This window comes from Magnolia sinica, chromosome 4 (genome assembly GCF_029962835.1).
Source record: "Magnolia sinica isolate HGM2019 chromosome 4, MsV1, whole genome shotgun sequence".
Taxonomy (NCBI): Eukaryota; Viridiplantae; Streptophyta; class Magnoliopsida; order Magnoliales; family Magnoliaceae; genus Magnolia; species Magnolia sinica.
Genome location: NC_080576.1, coordinates 31,117,416 through 31,134,452, shown reverse-complemented (window position 1 = coordinate 31,134,452; position 17,037 = coordinate 31,117,416).

Sequence of the window (17,037 nt, the reverse complement as noted above, 5' to 3'; positions counted from 1 at the left end):
CCTGGAAAAGGCCATGCAACAATGACACCCAAGGTGAACTAACCTCCAGGAAGAGTACTTTATGATACACCCAAGGAGAACTAGGCACCCAGAATAGTTTATGCAAAAAGGATAACCCATGGCAGTTGAATGCACGTGCTGAAAACTTAATATTACTAGGTAAAATATTCTTTGGTACAACCTGTAGTGACCTAAGAAAACCCCGCGTCTTATATCGACCATTCGATAAAGTCCGCATGCCATGAGATGCATGATTAGTCCCAACCATTATTATTCTAATTGCATGCAGTTAATTTATGAAAACTTAGAGCCTGTTTGGATTGACGTATAGTATTGTTTTGTATTACTCTTCTGTACGGACATAGTATTCATGCCACTGTAGTTCATATCCGTACATATAGTCATTAATAAACAGACTGTTTGGTTTATAGTTAATTTGGATATGTATATAATACGGATTTGTAAGTCGCTGTTTGGGAAATGAATATCATTAGCTATGGTGAACGGCTTGTAACCGTATGAAGCCTGACAACCCTGACCATGAAGTGAACGATCACATGCTACCATTCTTCATTCATCTCTATTCAAAATCTATTCTCGAAATGTTAATAAAACACGTTGAATTGGATTAAAACTTATCCCATATGGAAAAAGATGCAGGAAACCATGAGTGAAGGTGGGTAGATGGGTTACCCACTATCCAGTGGAAAATCCTCACCGCCAACCACATTACGACATAGCCATATCATCTTTTTCTAAATCTTGGTATCATTAAAAGTATGAAATCAACAACATACTAAAATTAGGATACGTGCATTATGTAGAAAATATCTGACAAAGTTTTGAGAAAATATAAGTTTGAAAAGTCTACAGGTCTACAATAAACTCCATCAACAAAACTACCGAGAGACATCTCCAACCACTAGTTCACTGCGTCCCTCAACTGGCGTTACGTATCATCTCTTCCTTATGATATGATAGCTGAAACAATCCAACTAACTACTATATATGTAAGCAACACCTTGATGACAAACCTAAAGAAAGCATTCATCATCCTTGACGAATCAAAATCTCCATCCACGTTGGACCTCGAGGCTTTGGAAGCATGCACCCCATCTTGGTCTTCTTCAACAATAGCCGAAGGATGATCTTGACCAACTCCAGACTTGAGTCTCCTGAAAGTCATTCTTGCCGAAATACCAAGACCCTGTTGTTAATTGCAGGGATGTTGCCAGATGATGAATTCTTTATCCATCAGTAGATAAGTTATGTGGATTTCTGAAATACTCTATTAAATTTTGGGATAGAATTTAAACATCCCTTTAATCTTCCTAAATTATGAAACTTTTTCCATACCTGAAAATTTTCCCATGTTGTCGCAGCCTCATCGTATGACTTATACGATTTGTGTTTACATCCACTATAGCGATCTACTTGTGCTCTAGCATCCTCCCACCTTTTATATAGGCCAGGAACTCTGCCTACAAACACCACATAATATTTTCTCATTCTTACCTGGAAAATAGATCAATACAAGACCTACATTATATTTAGTGACTATAGGATTGCCACATCTAGCATTTACATTTACTGATAGCAAATAAAAGAAAATTGGAACAGAAGTTAACAAAGATAAAAAGGAAATTATTCTAACAATATACATTCGTAGTCTCACCTCATCAATATGTTCCAATCATTCCCAAAGTGACATTCAATATCATGAGATCATGGAATCTGATCTTCTCTATTGTGACTAGAATTATATCTACACTATTTAAGTGGAGTATGCTTCATACAAGTTCAACGATCAGCAGATGGAATTAAGGATCAGATGATAAAACAGTTATTAAGCAACATATAACATCATAAGCTTAACATGAATTCTATATAGCACCCTGGAGTGATATCATATGATGAAGATTCAAACAGTCACAACGTCAGACCAATCAAATAACTACAACTTTTGAGTTGTATCAGACGTCTGTGCATCAGTTTCAAGCGCTAATACCTTGATGTACCTGCAATAATTCAACAAATTAAATTGTATCAGATGTGTGTGCATCAGTTTCAGATGCTGATACCCTGTTGTACTTGTAATAATTCAACAAATAACAAGGATAGTTAAACTAGATAAGAGAGAAAGCAGAACACAAGCAACATATATGCGAATGGTGCGACCATCAGCATAAATAGTATCCAGAACAACCTTAAACGATAGCAATAGGTACTCATGAAGCACCCAAAATATCCCATCCAAACCACTTTAAAATTTATACCATGAAAAAAGAAGAAGAGTTGAGTTGTTTAAAAGTCTCATAATTGTGCATCCAAGGCAGTGACATTCAGACAGGGCCAGTGCGGTCGAGGAGTTTCTGTAGCCACTCCTTCCTCTTCTCATGCCGCATTTTCATGAAGAAATCAACACTTACAATATCATCCTATAACACCCGAGTAGCTCAAAGTTGGTCCTCATGGCTGAGACCATCAACCTCCTCTAGTATGCCCAACATCTTTTAGAGTCGGCTCATACTCTTGCCATGTGTCATAGTAATGTTTAGGGTCTTTACTGCATCAGCCATTTTGCCCATCTTATTACCAATGTGGTTACTCAGCTTATCCCTTCTTTGTCAGGTCATGTCACTAGTGGTGCTTTGACTGTTTCTAAACCCCCTCAAGGTCTTCATAGGGCCTTTGTTAACCCTCTTTGACCGCTGGTGAACCCTCATTGAAACAACAGGCCGAACCACTGTCGTAGTCTTCCTCATTGTCGGAGGAAAGATGAATACTTTCAGAACCATCTTCATCAGACTCATCATCGACCGAAAAGTGGTGACGAGTATGTGGTACTAGCAAATGAGCCATAGGCGTAATCATTCCCAAACATAAATGCTAGGTCATTATATCTATTAATATGCTTCCCACGTACTCTTTCAACTTATGGGTGAGACTGCAAAATCGGAGATTTTGGTTAGCACAACAGTAAGGAGCATCACCTTTGCGATACATGATAAACCAGATACAAGTTGAAGGAAATCGGAAGAGTAATATACAGACTATTACTTACCGGAATGTACCCATCCCACACATCGTCTGAAGCCACCGCCATTTTTTCATCCAGGTCCCATCCAAACCCACTCGCATTCAGTATGTCCTTGACTTCCCAATAGAATCTTTTTAATGTACGGATACAGTTAGAAATATATTTATTCTCTAACTCAATTCCCAACATATCAAAGATTTCTGTGATTATTGCCTTATAAGCTTCCAGCTTGAAACCAATGTCACTCTTTTGACTAAGATTAACATGCTTAACTAACGCATCAACCAATGCATAATTCATTGGATCACTCTACTGAATGCGCATTATTTTCATACTATTTGTAATCCTTCTAGTGCAATTAGTTGAATGCACTAGTGATGAAGCTTTTGATGGTGTCGAGCTTTTCTTACTTGGGGTACTAAATAACGTACTTGGTGATGTCATAGTCTTGTTAAGTGAGCTTATACACCTTGTAGGGGACGCAGTCTCATTCTTATCTCTTGAAGCCTTGTAAGAGCTCCGAAAGAAATTTATTATACCTACGCAGTAATAACAGTCAATGGAAATGGCATTTGGCAAACCAACGTACGAAAATAATTTGAGGATTAGATTATTCAAAACATTAAATTATATGGTCTAAAATATATTATGACTTAAATTCTGGCATATAATGAAATCCATGCAAAGGGTTTATAGTTAAAGTAAACAAACATCCCAAGACGAAAATATTGTTGTTTAAAAATCTGATGTTACATAAAATACTCAATACTGAAAATTAAAAAAAATAAATTAACGTCGCTGTCGAGTATAAGGAATACTGTCATTCCACATCCTCTCCACTATCTCATCCATCTTTTTCACCTATTCCTCTCTAGCGCGGTCTGCCACGTGAGATAATTGGCGATCTTCTTCAACATTTGTGACCTTTATAGGAGATGGTGAAATGTCCTCAGAACTGTCTCCATTATCCTCAACTGCTTCAGTAAATCCATCTTTACCACAAACACGGATGAAGTTGTGTACGACACAACAAGCTATAACAATCTTTGCTTGAATTATAAACTTGAACTATGGTACTATACATAGTATAGGAAAATGGCCTTTTAAGAGACTGAAACAACATTCAATAATATTTTACAATTGGACATAACGATAATTGAAGAATTCTTTCATATTAGCAGGCTTACTTCGTGTATGATATTCATTTAAATGATATCGTACACCTCAATAAGATGTTATAAAGCCAGGAGAATGCGTATATCCCGCATCCACGACATAATATTTTACTACACAAAACAATATATGAATATTAAGTATATGAACAATTCACATGCTACATATTATGAAGTAACAACAATAATCAGACTTTACCATGAGGGACAAGGAAACAATCAGGGCGACGGCTTAAAGCGTTTTACAAAATACGAGCATCAGAGGCAGAACCATCCCAACTCGATAGCACATATATGAATTTCATATTGCCATTATATTCTAGGACAGAAAACCTTTTCAATTTTGAAAAGTTGCACTTGCTTCTTTTGGCAAATAGGCTGATATGTGCGTGCCATCGAGTGCCCTTATGCAATCTTACAAGCAACATTCATCTGACTTTTAGGTTGGTAGTTAATAATCAGTAATTACTTGGCATCATAAATATGAATTTTTATAATGTAATACCTGAAAATAGGGGCTCCACATTAGATTATCAAATATCTCTTTTGAGGTATGTAATCTAGGGAACTTCACATATTTCGGATAAAGACCAATTACATCATCAAGGACTTTATTGAAGTGTCAACTCACGGTCCCCCCAAATCTTGAAAACCGATGACCAATGACACAGTTTCACACGTTGTGGCCAATAGTATGTAGGAACATCACGACTTATTCTTCTAAATTGTATCTCCTTATATCAGAATGTAAATTTCTATCTCTTAATAAAACACATAACTTGAAGAACTTATCCCGACCCATTCTTAACTGTGCTAGACAGTTAACATCGCTCTTCTTTATTATTCCATTTATGAATCTATCACTCTACATGACCATCTCGAGACAACGCCTTGATATAATAACGGCGATAATATTCAGCAATTCTCATAACACATACAGACGTGGCAATTGTAGTTAATGCAGCCGCTATTTCTTTTTTATTCCAATCACTACTGGATGACTGCTCTCAACTAGAGTCACCACTATGAGACCCCATTGGACAAATGAGGAACTAACCTATTAATCTTTATAGTTATTTTCTATTAAGTGGTGCAAATGACATCATAATCCCAAATGTACAGCAAGGCAAGAAAATACAATCAAGGCTTTTATAAATTACATTATATGATTCTTAACATGATTGACATAAAATAATAGATGTATGTACGAAGAACATTTCAAAGTGACAAAGTCAGACATAGCATATGATACAACCGATAATAGTCGAATCATTATTAAGAGGCATTTATGACTAATATAGTATAAATATTCCTTGGTTTGAAAGAAGAGCATATTAGTAATATCTTCAAGCTTTTAAGATAGGCTCAACGTTAAATTACGCACCCATGAAGGGTGATTTCAAGAAAATTGTTAATTAGTATCAGGATCAGCACCTATGTGAGACTTATCTGCACTAGTGGCCTACAATCAGACCTCATTATTAAAGATATAAAAGTATAATATGGAAGTTTAGAATGGACATAATACAGGAGTCATTTTACAATACATGGTAAAGCTAAGAAACGATATGAAAGTCTTTCAAACATCCACATAAATACTGAAGATTCATGAAAACATAAAATACAACCACAACAAACCATGATTTTATCACGCGTAATATGCTAGTTTTCATAAGAAGGATGATGCTTTCAAACTCATGGAAACTTGAAAATGGAGTATTACCTCCAGTGTGAAGGAGCAGTTGTAAAATCAAACCATAAATATTTTTTTCAGAAAAGCGATTAATATGGAAGACGAAGGCGAGTCATAGATTTCTTTTATAGCCATTTTCGAAATGGTTCTAACAATCTATAGAGATCATTTATCCCACTCTGGGTGACATGCACAGGTCATGTCCCAGGTGTCTGGAGGTGATTCCATCCCCCGGATACACTGCGGATACGCAGAGTTGTCAATAAGATACACCTGCAAAGAAAATCGCTACTCGAGTGTATTGCATGAGATCCCATCTTCGTAGGGTATATGAGAAAGTTGATGGCTACTTCCCTATGATATTCATCCAGTGGGTGGAGTTGTTTCCTGGAGTATTCAGATGTAAAGAGAAGGTACATAGAGGAGATAAAATCCACTCATGTAAAAGATGGATACTGTCACCATGAATCCAGCGATAACGTTTTAAATCCAAACTACAAAGGAAACAATACTGGCTACTTGGCTTTTCTGAATATTTCAGAACAAGTTCTAATGGGCGAATAAAGGATGGAATAATGCAAGCTTCACATAGAGTCTAAGGATATGACGTCTTTGTCATTGTCGAGGAGGAAGATGTAAACACGGTTGTGAACATCTCAGATCTGATGGTAGAAGGACGATCTTTACTGTCACAGTCCGTGAGGACGAAGAGATGAGTTGAAGGAGGGAGTAACTATGAAAAATGACCACAGAACCATCTGCGGTTAGAGATGTTTTTTTTTTTTCACTCTGGCGGTGCAGTGCAATGAAAGCATTGCACCGCTCGATGCTCTGTGTACTAACAGCGGAGACGCGTGTAGCTGTAAAAGTGGTTCGATGGCGTACTCGAGAGGGACGTGGACGACAGATTTGAATTTTATTTGAAACATACGAAATGTAATATTTTTTTATTATAAAATAATCCTATATGATCTGGGTCGTTAATCCAAACACGCCCTTAAAGGCCACTATAAGGGTTCGTCACTCAGTATAGGCCAACAACTCGGCATAATATCCCATATCACCATTTTCAACTCAGGAGAATCTAACAAATATGATGTTTTAAAGGTGATCTCTTCAACTTGTGGCCAATCGTTCTTCAATAAGTGGAACTTACCATCGGAAGGTTGTACGAATAAAATCCATCAAAGCCACATATGGTGATTATTCCATAAAAGCCATGTAGGGACAAAAGTTCCACAAGATGGTAAGTCCACAACAAAGGATTTCCATTTAATCTAATAGATAAAATGGCCACTAGTTCGAAGATCTCCAGAAACAACATCAAGTTATCACAAGTAGTGAAACAAGTCACGTACAATCTTAATAGCACTTACACATATAAAAGGTTCATCTTAACCTATAACATAGGTATTTGAGATCCATAGCGTACTCATATATTTGAATTTAAGTCAAATTATCATTTATGTGCAAATAATTACTTATTTAGAGACCACATTTATAATCATTTCTACTTAATGCTATATTAAGCAATTAATTAATAAAAGTGAATGAAGATAAATGAACAAGGCTAATTATCATGATGTAGCAAAGCTTGAAGGGTGATCCTCACCTCTCAAGTCGAATTTACTTGCTTATCTTGCATCCTAAGCATGACAATTGGGGAAATTATATTTCCTCACTTGAGTTGGTTTCTAAAGTAACTCAGTACCTATTTCAAAATCTAAGGAGGCATTTGGGAATCAACATTTCCTACATTTCAAATAAGGATCTAGATTAGCTTTTCTCAACCCAAAACAAGATTTAATTCTAAAATTCATGAGGTCAGAACTTACCAAACTTGATTATTGGCTCTGCGACTCGGCTTAAGTGAGTCACATGATCTTCAGTCCTTCTCCTTTCTTTCCTTTCTTCTTCCTTTCATTCCTTTTTCTTTTTTCTTCTTTAATTTCTTCCTCAGCCGTGAACTTCCAGCATGGTCTGGACCCGACCAGATAATGAGTTAGAGACCTGACTCTGTTTTAAATCGAGTCGACTCAATGACTTGCCTTTCTTCCTCTTCAATACTATCTTCCTTCTTTCTTCATGTCCTCTCATCTTCTTCTTTCCAGCCAACAAACCAAGGTCAGTAAAATGTTAGCATCCTCCTGACTGAGTCAACTCAGTTCGAGTAGCAAAACTGGTAGCGACTGACTCTCTCCCCCCCCCCCCCCCCCCTCTCTCCCTGCTTTCTCTTCTTTCTCCATCTTTTCTACTTCTCTTCTCTGCCCAAACGGTCTGCACCAGACCCAAATTTAAACCAAATTCAAGACTCATAAACCCAACTCCCTTGAGTGAACTCGATAGCGAGTCGATGCAAATCGACGCCTCTCTCTTCTTCTACTTGTTTGGGCAGTCTGAAAAAGGGTTGAATGACCAAGACTCACCCTGAACTTGAACAACACCTCTCTCCATGCATGCACATACATGCATATAAACACACATGCATGATCCATCCATCTATATATGTGTGCATGCATGCACACACATGGATCCATCCATCCATCCATGCATGCATACATATACATACATACTAACATGCATTTCATCACACAACCATGCACCCATAAAAAATTTTAATGGATATTTTTTAGTAAACATATTTTTAATGGTATCGATACAATGGTGATATTATTGAAATATCGCTGATACATTGGTGATTTTATTGAAATATTGTTGATACATTGGTTATACAAGCGACACTTTGAATTTACACAGTTGAAGATATTGGTGATACAAGCGACACCTAGAATTAACACAGTCGAAAATATTAGTGATACTTAGCAATATATCACTTATACCTGGAATTTTTTATACTACTAGTGTTATTGGTGTCATTAAGCTGGAGATGTAGATAATATCGGGGATATTATCAATAACATGAGGGATACTCCGAACAATGGTTCAGCTAGGTTCTCTATTTTGATAAGCAGGGTGAGTTAGTGACTATCTCCATACCTCTTTGTGGTAGAAGCGAACATGTTTAGCAAAATGTTAGAAAGGGGAACTTTGGTGTTTCTAGTTCTTCAAAGTCGAGAAGGCAACTTTTCATATAACGCATCTTTAGTTCACACTTCACAGATGATGCTCTTCTTTTCTTTTCTTTTTTTTGACATAGAGATAGAACAAGTGGACATACACGAGGAAGGGATGAAGAGGTGAAATTCTCGAAATCAAGTTATCAACTGTTGAAGTTGAAGTCTTGAGCTAGGATATTTGGGTTTAAAATTGGTATTCTTTCTTCATCTTATCTGGACCTTGAGCTATGCATTGATAAGAAGGTAAATCATTTGTGGGATAAGGTGATTAAAAGAACTGAAAGCAAGTTTCTGAATTAGAAGGGTAGGCATTGAAATTGCTTGGATTGTCTACCATTTGCATGGGTCCAGCCAAGTGGGTCCAATTGTATAGACTACAAGAGATGCAATATCATAAGTAACTAGTTTATATGGTGAGATGTGAAAATACCAATTGTGTGTGCTTTAAATGCCTAGCATACAATCTATTTCATACATTCATATACTCAAATTATTTATAAGCATAAATAAAACTATAACAACAAAAATAATTACAAATGCAAGGAAGTATAACAGTTTGACTACTTACGTACTCCACTCCCAATGGACGCACTCTTCTTGAGTTTACCAAATTTCACTATCTTAGGAGTTTTCAATAAGTTCACCTCTAACCTTTACAAATGTACACTCATTCCAGAGGCCTACACAAGGTTTTACAAAAGCCCATCAAAGGCCTACACAAGGAGTTCACAAACGTACACTCCCGTCGGATGCCTAAACAAGGACTTCACAAACGTACACTCACGTCGGATGCCTACACAAGGACTTCCACACATACACTCTTGTCGGAGGACTTATTTAAGTTTGTGTTACAAATTCTATACTCAATCCTACACAAGGAAAGAGTATATTAGCTTTAAATTAACAACCTTGTCGGATTGAGCCCCGTTGATGTGCCTTCTTGAGATGCGTCTTTGCTTATCTTGTGATCCCCTAATCTTTGAACTAGATTTTCTTTTGCTTCCGTGAATCGGCTACCGGCAATGATCTTCCAATGAGATGCCAAGGTATGGGAGTTGGGTTAAATCTCCTACAACTAATGATTTTAGTTAGTTTCTAGAAGGGATTTACCTAGAGTATTATAGAGAATGTTTAAATAAGGATTTACCTATAAGATTGGTGTTTAATCTTTAAAAAATTGAAGGCATTAAGTGCATCTTCATAAAGGAGGTTGGAATCCTCATTGGAGTGATAAATCACAATGAAGATGACTTAAATACTTAAGTTTAGAGCCTAGAATAGTTGGAAAAGAGTTACAAGCATAGAAACTTCTAACATACTAAAAACCCATCGATTTGCTTAAGGATCGAATGCCCATTGTATAGAAGAAAAGTTTGCAACGGCTAGTTCAACGGCACCGTCGATAGGATCAAATAAACCTTCAATAGGATCGAAGATCCTTCGATAGGATCAAACTTGACTTCGGTCCGATCGAGAAAATCCAGAGATCTGCAATTTGGTTACTTGACTGTTTCATCAATTCTGTCAAGGAGATCTTCGATCGTATCGAGTCCTATTGATAGCCTATCGATGGGGTTTGGATCCACTCGAAAACTGTTGTTTTGGATTATGAGTTTACAACAATGTAGCACCTCTAAAGCCTATCTAATTATGATCAAATTAAGATCCTAAGGCTATGGGATGATCAAATAAAGGTTTACCTATTAGGGAAAAGATCATTAAGAGGCCAACTTAATACGATCGAAGATCTCCTTGACAGAATTGATGAAACAGTCAAGTAACCAAACTGCAGATCTCTAGATTTTCTTGAAAACTGTTGTTTTAGATTTTGAGTTTACAACAGCATAGCACCTCTAAAGCCTATCTAATTATGATCAAATTAAGATCCTAAGGCTATGGGATGATCGAATAAAGGTTTACCTATTAGTGAAAAGGTCATTAAGAGGCTAAGGATGTTTTGGACCTAAAAGGTGTTTAGGGTTGGGGTCACCAAGGCACCTCAATTTACTTATTTCTTCACTCCTTGATGCTCCGAGTCTTCATGCACCTTTGGTCTTTAGCTTCCAACGGCTCAACCAACTCACTGACATACTAACACACGTGATTGAAAAACAATCACACTAACAGGTATTTCTCTTTAGAGTACAGAATCACTTTGACTAAGGCAGCGCTGTCTAACATATCATTGTATTTCATGTTGACATTCCAATGTCCAACTTTAGTTGTTAACAGCTTTGGCAAGAATTCATTGTGACTTCCTCTGGGAGGAGCAGTAGGAAGCATTCCACCTTTAATAGTGGAATGAAGTGTGTAAACTGGATAGCAAGCGTGGGACAAATGTGTGAGAGTTGAAATCTATGAATTTAGATCTTTTTTGGCAAATGACAATGGAGGTTTTGGATGGAAGGAGGGAGATTTATGGAAGCAGGTGACTCCTTAAAAAATGGAGTGGGTTGGTGGTTCACAAAGGAACCATCACTGTATAGTGCTTCAGTGGTCTGAAAGACCATATTCAAGATGGTAGGAAGCTTTAATGAAGTATAGGACTTTCCTAGGGAGACAATTCATGTTTCTGCTTTTGGGAGGGTACTTGGCGAAGTGACCGACCTCTTTCCCCTATGTTCCCTAGATTGGCAAGCTTGGCACTGGAACTGGGAATTAATTTCTCTTATTGCTTTTCTAATTCGCGAGGTCAAATTATTTGAACTTCTCACTATAGAAATTTGACAGAGTTGGATGATATGATTTGTTTGTTGAACCTCCTCTAAAGCCATATTCTCTCAAATACGAACGAGACAATTGGATGGGAGAAATCCAGGAGGTTTCTCTTTAATCATTTTATGTGGTAATTTGCTCCATCGAGCCAAGCGAATTGGTGGTTCAAATAGAATTCATAGGGTCATTCGTGGGGCCCCCAAGGATAATGGCGTTTGCTTGGTTGATAGGTAGAAGTAGAAAAGACACATGATTATCCCTAACGTCTGTCTTATGGGTTTTCTTGATGTGGAGTCCATAGACTATTTCTTCTTGCATTGTTTTTCTGCCAAAGTAGTTTAAGAATGCTTTTTTGATGTCTCCCAATCCAGCCGGGGGATGCCAGCTTTGAACACATCATTCTTATTTTGGCATGGGGGTGGAGTTGGACAGAAAGGGTGAAACCCTATGTTCCCTCTCCCTTCTTTATTGTTCACTCTCCGATGAGGTGTTGTTCAAGAGAGAGAAGCTGGATATCTCTCTACCTCTTATTTTAATAAAATATCGCTACCTTCATTGTATTTAATCTATACACACATCAATTAATTGAAAACTAAAGGAGATTTTTAATAAATGCTTTTGCATATATTTGTATTCAATCCTCTATACAAAACATGTGGAACAATACGGACATTTGGTATAATAAACAGAGGACTAATCATCCATAACCAGTTGTACGTGTTGGGGAAACGGCGGAATCACACAGAGATGAATCTAGGATAGCAATCCAAAAGCACTAAGCAAAAAAGGTAGGAGAACACAACAATTTAACGTGGAAAACCCTTTCGAAAAAAAAACTATGGCACAAAGCGACATATATTCACTATGAAAGCAGAAATTACAAAGAGAGAAGGCTACCCAATTCGAACAACCTCAAATCTCACCCTTGCTACACACAAATCCTGCAATTTTACAGTTTTGCAAAAAAATCTACGCAGAATCTGATTAAATTTAAGACGTCAAATACGACAATCTCCACCATGTCCTCAATCTTCAAACCTGTAGCTCTTTATCCTCTTCTCTTATCTCTGCCCGCATTAAAGCTTTATCAATGCTTCTCGTGCACACTCCATCTTCCTTTTATGCCACGCCAAGCCTAGAGAAGTTGCATATAAGGCCCGTGTACTAGTTCGTACCATTCCTTAGACTCCCGCGATCCTCCCCGTCGAATTCCAGTAACCCGCGACCTATAATCGGCATTTGTGCATGACCATAAGTCGCATTCCGTAGATCTGAGTCGACTCGACCCGAGACTTATATCATTGCAACCGTGCCATCGTTGCAGTTCCAACGCTGCGTCTTGTGCACCGATGTGATACTCAGGCCAGGAGTTATGGGCCTGCATTTATTTCGAGAAAACGCTGCCCATTACGAATCCTGAGAGAATCTTTATCCAAACATCACATCAATCAATCAATCACAAGTCAAGTACAACTCATACCTAGCACATCCCTCTCTTACTAATAAGGCATGACACCCATCTCTCTCTCACCCAAAAGTCAACACAACCCATACCTCTCATGTCATTTTTCTTACACACCCATCCCTCTCTCCTTACCTCTCCCATCTTTCACTCCATCTCATTCCATTCTCTATCATTTTTCCCAGCAACCAAGAGAGAAAAAGACTAAGGTGAGAAAAGAAAAAGAACCTAAGATCATGACCCACTTCCTACCACCAAATCTCACCATCCAACCCTTCAATCTGCATCATCCTCCATCAAAGAAGAAGCCAAGGAGCTAAGGAAGCCATAAAACTAAGAAGAAGTGGAATCGGTGGGTGATTTGTAGGTTAGATTGTGTTTTTGATGATGAGCCAAGTGAGGCCTACCGATTGATGGTATGGATCTCACTTTGGACCCTAGGTGTGGCCGATGGCCCACTATGATTCTTATGATCATCCCATGATGGGGCCATTCTCCATAGACCCCATCATGATGTTTATTTTTTCATTGTCAAAAGGTTATCTAGACCTTGCATTTTTGGTGGAAAGGGATCTCCACCGTTGATCTTTTTATGATTTAGGGCCCACATGATTTGAGACCCATTTTGATGTATGTATTGTATTTGCATGGCCCACCTAGGAAGGGCTCTGTCTCTCTCTCTCTCTCTCTCTCTCTCTCTCTCTCTTTCCCCATCTTATAGCCCACCAAGAATGTATGTATGTTACCCATGCTGTCCACCCAATTGGGATGCCCCCACTGTCCAAGCGGGACCCACCTTGCTGTCCATCTTGCTATCCACTTCGGACCAGCCTAGACGAAAGGGAAAACACTAATATCAGCTTGGTCGTGGGACCCACCTGCTGCACATGTGCATCTCACCCACACCATCCATCCGTTGCTGGACGTGGGGCCACCCTGATGACGTACCCTCATCCAAGGTCGTCCGTCCGCTGGACATCCAATGCTCCTAAACGAGTGAAAAATAAATATCAGCTTGATACAAGCTGGTAGGCCACACGTGTGGACCCACCAGATGTATGCGTTGCATCCCTGCCATACACCGTCTAGTCATGGACGGTGGATCCTACTTTGATATGTGTGTTTTATCCCTGCAGTCCAGATGTCCTGGATGGTGGGGCCTGCTATGATTTATGTGTTTATTCCAAATCGTCCATCTGTGTGCACCCCACATGATGTAGGTGTTCTAATCACACCATACGCCCATGTTGCTGGACTGATGGGCCACACGCATGGACCCCACCTTGATGCATGTATTCTATCCCCACCGTCCAAACCAGTAAAGGATGGTGGGGCCTTCTGTGATGTATGTGGTAATCCACACCATCCGGACATTACAGGAGAATGAGATAGATCTAAATTTCAAGTTGGACCCACCACGTGTACGTGGGACCCACCCTGATATGTGTTATATCCACTGTCCATCTGTGGATGGACAGTGGAACCCACCAACTATATAGTTGCTGTTTTGACGTCAGCATGTTCTATGGGTCTGATGACGAGGTATGTGTTATATACTAGACCGTCTGTCCTTTTTTTAAGTGTGGGACCCACCCCACACGTGCTGCATGTGTGGGGGTGGGGTCCACCTTGATGTATGTATTCTTTATCCACACCGTCCATATCGGGACGGTGCCATGTGGGCCGACCATTGATGTATGTGCTGGATATCCCAGCCGTCCTCTGTTTGTGGGATGTGGGACCCACCCCACACATGCTGCACGTGTGGGGGTGGGGCCCCCCTTGATATATATGTATTCTATATTCACAGTCTGTCCTCTAGATGGTGGTGCTAGACCCACCATGTCGTGCATGTTTCATCTATGCCGTCCTCTTGTGTGGCCTACCGTGATGTATGATGTACCCCCCATGCTATATGCATTGTATACCCTAGCTGTCCATCTGGTAGGGCCCATATGGATTGTGTAGGCCTACCTGCTGCTTGTGTAGGGCCCACCTTGAGATGTATGTTGTTCATGGCTGCCCATCCATCTTGGTTGAACCATGGGCTGCCTCATGAAGCCTATTTTGTGATATATATGAGGCCCACATGGTGAGGCCTAATATGATGTTTGTATGGCCAATATGTGCACCCAATATGATGTTTGTATGACCCATATTTATGGCCCAATATGATATTTGTGTGGCCCATATGTGCGGCCCATTGTCATGTAAGAGAGGCCCATATGATGAGGCCCCAAGTGATGAATATGAGGCCTTTGAATGAGGCCCAATGTGATGTATTTGTGGCCCATCTAGTGAGGCCCATTATGATGTATATGAGGCCTATTATGTTATATATGAGGCTCATGTGTGAGGCCCAATGTGATGTATATAAGGCCCATATGATGAGGCCCATTGAGAAGTATATTAGGCCCTTGTGTGAGGCCCATCGTGATGGTATAAGGCCCATTATATGTATGAGGACCATTATATATGTGAGGCCCAATTGTGATGTGTAAAGCCCACCATGATGTATGTATTATATTCACACCATTCATCCATTTCTCTAAGGTCGTGGGCCCCATTGCCTTGAGAGTATGCCCACCATGGGGCTGCCTTATGAGACCTATCATGATGTATGTGTTGCAAACACAATGTCCATCCATTTTTTCGATTTGTATAAGAGTCGTGGGCCCCGTAGAGAGTTAGATTCAAATCCCAAGTGGACCACACACTAGGAGACAATAGTGGTTAAATGTCCATCGTTGAAATCCTCCATAAGGCCCGTTGTTAAGCCCATTACATTGGGAGCAATGATGGTTAAATGTCCACGTTGTAATCTCCCTAAGGCCCATTGTTAGGCCCATTCTCATCTCCTCTTATTGGGCTTACCCCAAACCGTTGGGCCCTCATTGATGATTTTATTACCCACCTTCCCTGATTAGGCTATCCCAAACCTTTAGGCCCCCATTGATGATACCCATCTCACCCTACTGGGCAAACCCAAATCTTTGGGGCCCCATTGATGCTAGTGATACCCATCTTTCCCTTAATTAGGCTACCCCAATCTGTTGGGCCTTCATTTGATGATGGTGGTTTCCATCATACCTTGTAGGATTCTCCAAACCTTAAAGCCCACCTTGTGTTAACACCAGGCCTTCCATAGGAAGTGTGGCCCATTTAGATACTTATGCTTGCCCAAGTTTAATAACCATACCTAAGGTCCACTTAAGTGTTGGGCGGGCTACCCAATCTGCTTGGAAGGACACGTAGTCCTAAATGTATGGACCCCACCAAGCCACCTTGTGTACGCATCAGGCTCCCCGTAGGAAAGCCCAACTTATTACATGATAGAGAGGGTGAGGAAGCCCACTTATTGTACATAATTCACCCTCTTAACTCACCTTGTGGTACACCCACTTGACTCGCCCTATGAGACATATCTTATCCTTGTATCCAGTTGTTAGGACTTCGGTGTCACGTATATATCATTCACACCATCCATTTATGTAATGACCTGAAAAATTTCGTGCTAAGACCCAAGTACTAACTCTATTTTCCTTAGAAGTTATTTGTGGGTTAATTAGCGCTAAACTCGATTGCTTGTGAAATTAGCATCAATCACTTTAAATTTGATCTGCAGGACTCAAAACCTGTAGAATCGTTAGCGCTATGTTACTCTGAAATCTGGGATTCAAAGCTAAATCCAGTTGCTCTTGAAAATTTTTAGAAGCTTTGGATCGGACCTGGACCGCGCATCGAAAGTCCGATAGCGATGATCTTAGATAGTTATGGTCACCAGGTTGGACTTGACCATCACCTAAAAAATTAAGTCCAGATGATGTCCTGGGTCGATTTGATTGAGTCCGGAGTGAAGAGTGTGAGAACGATGAGAA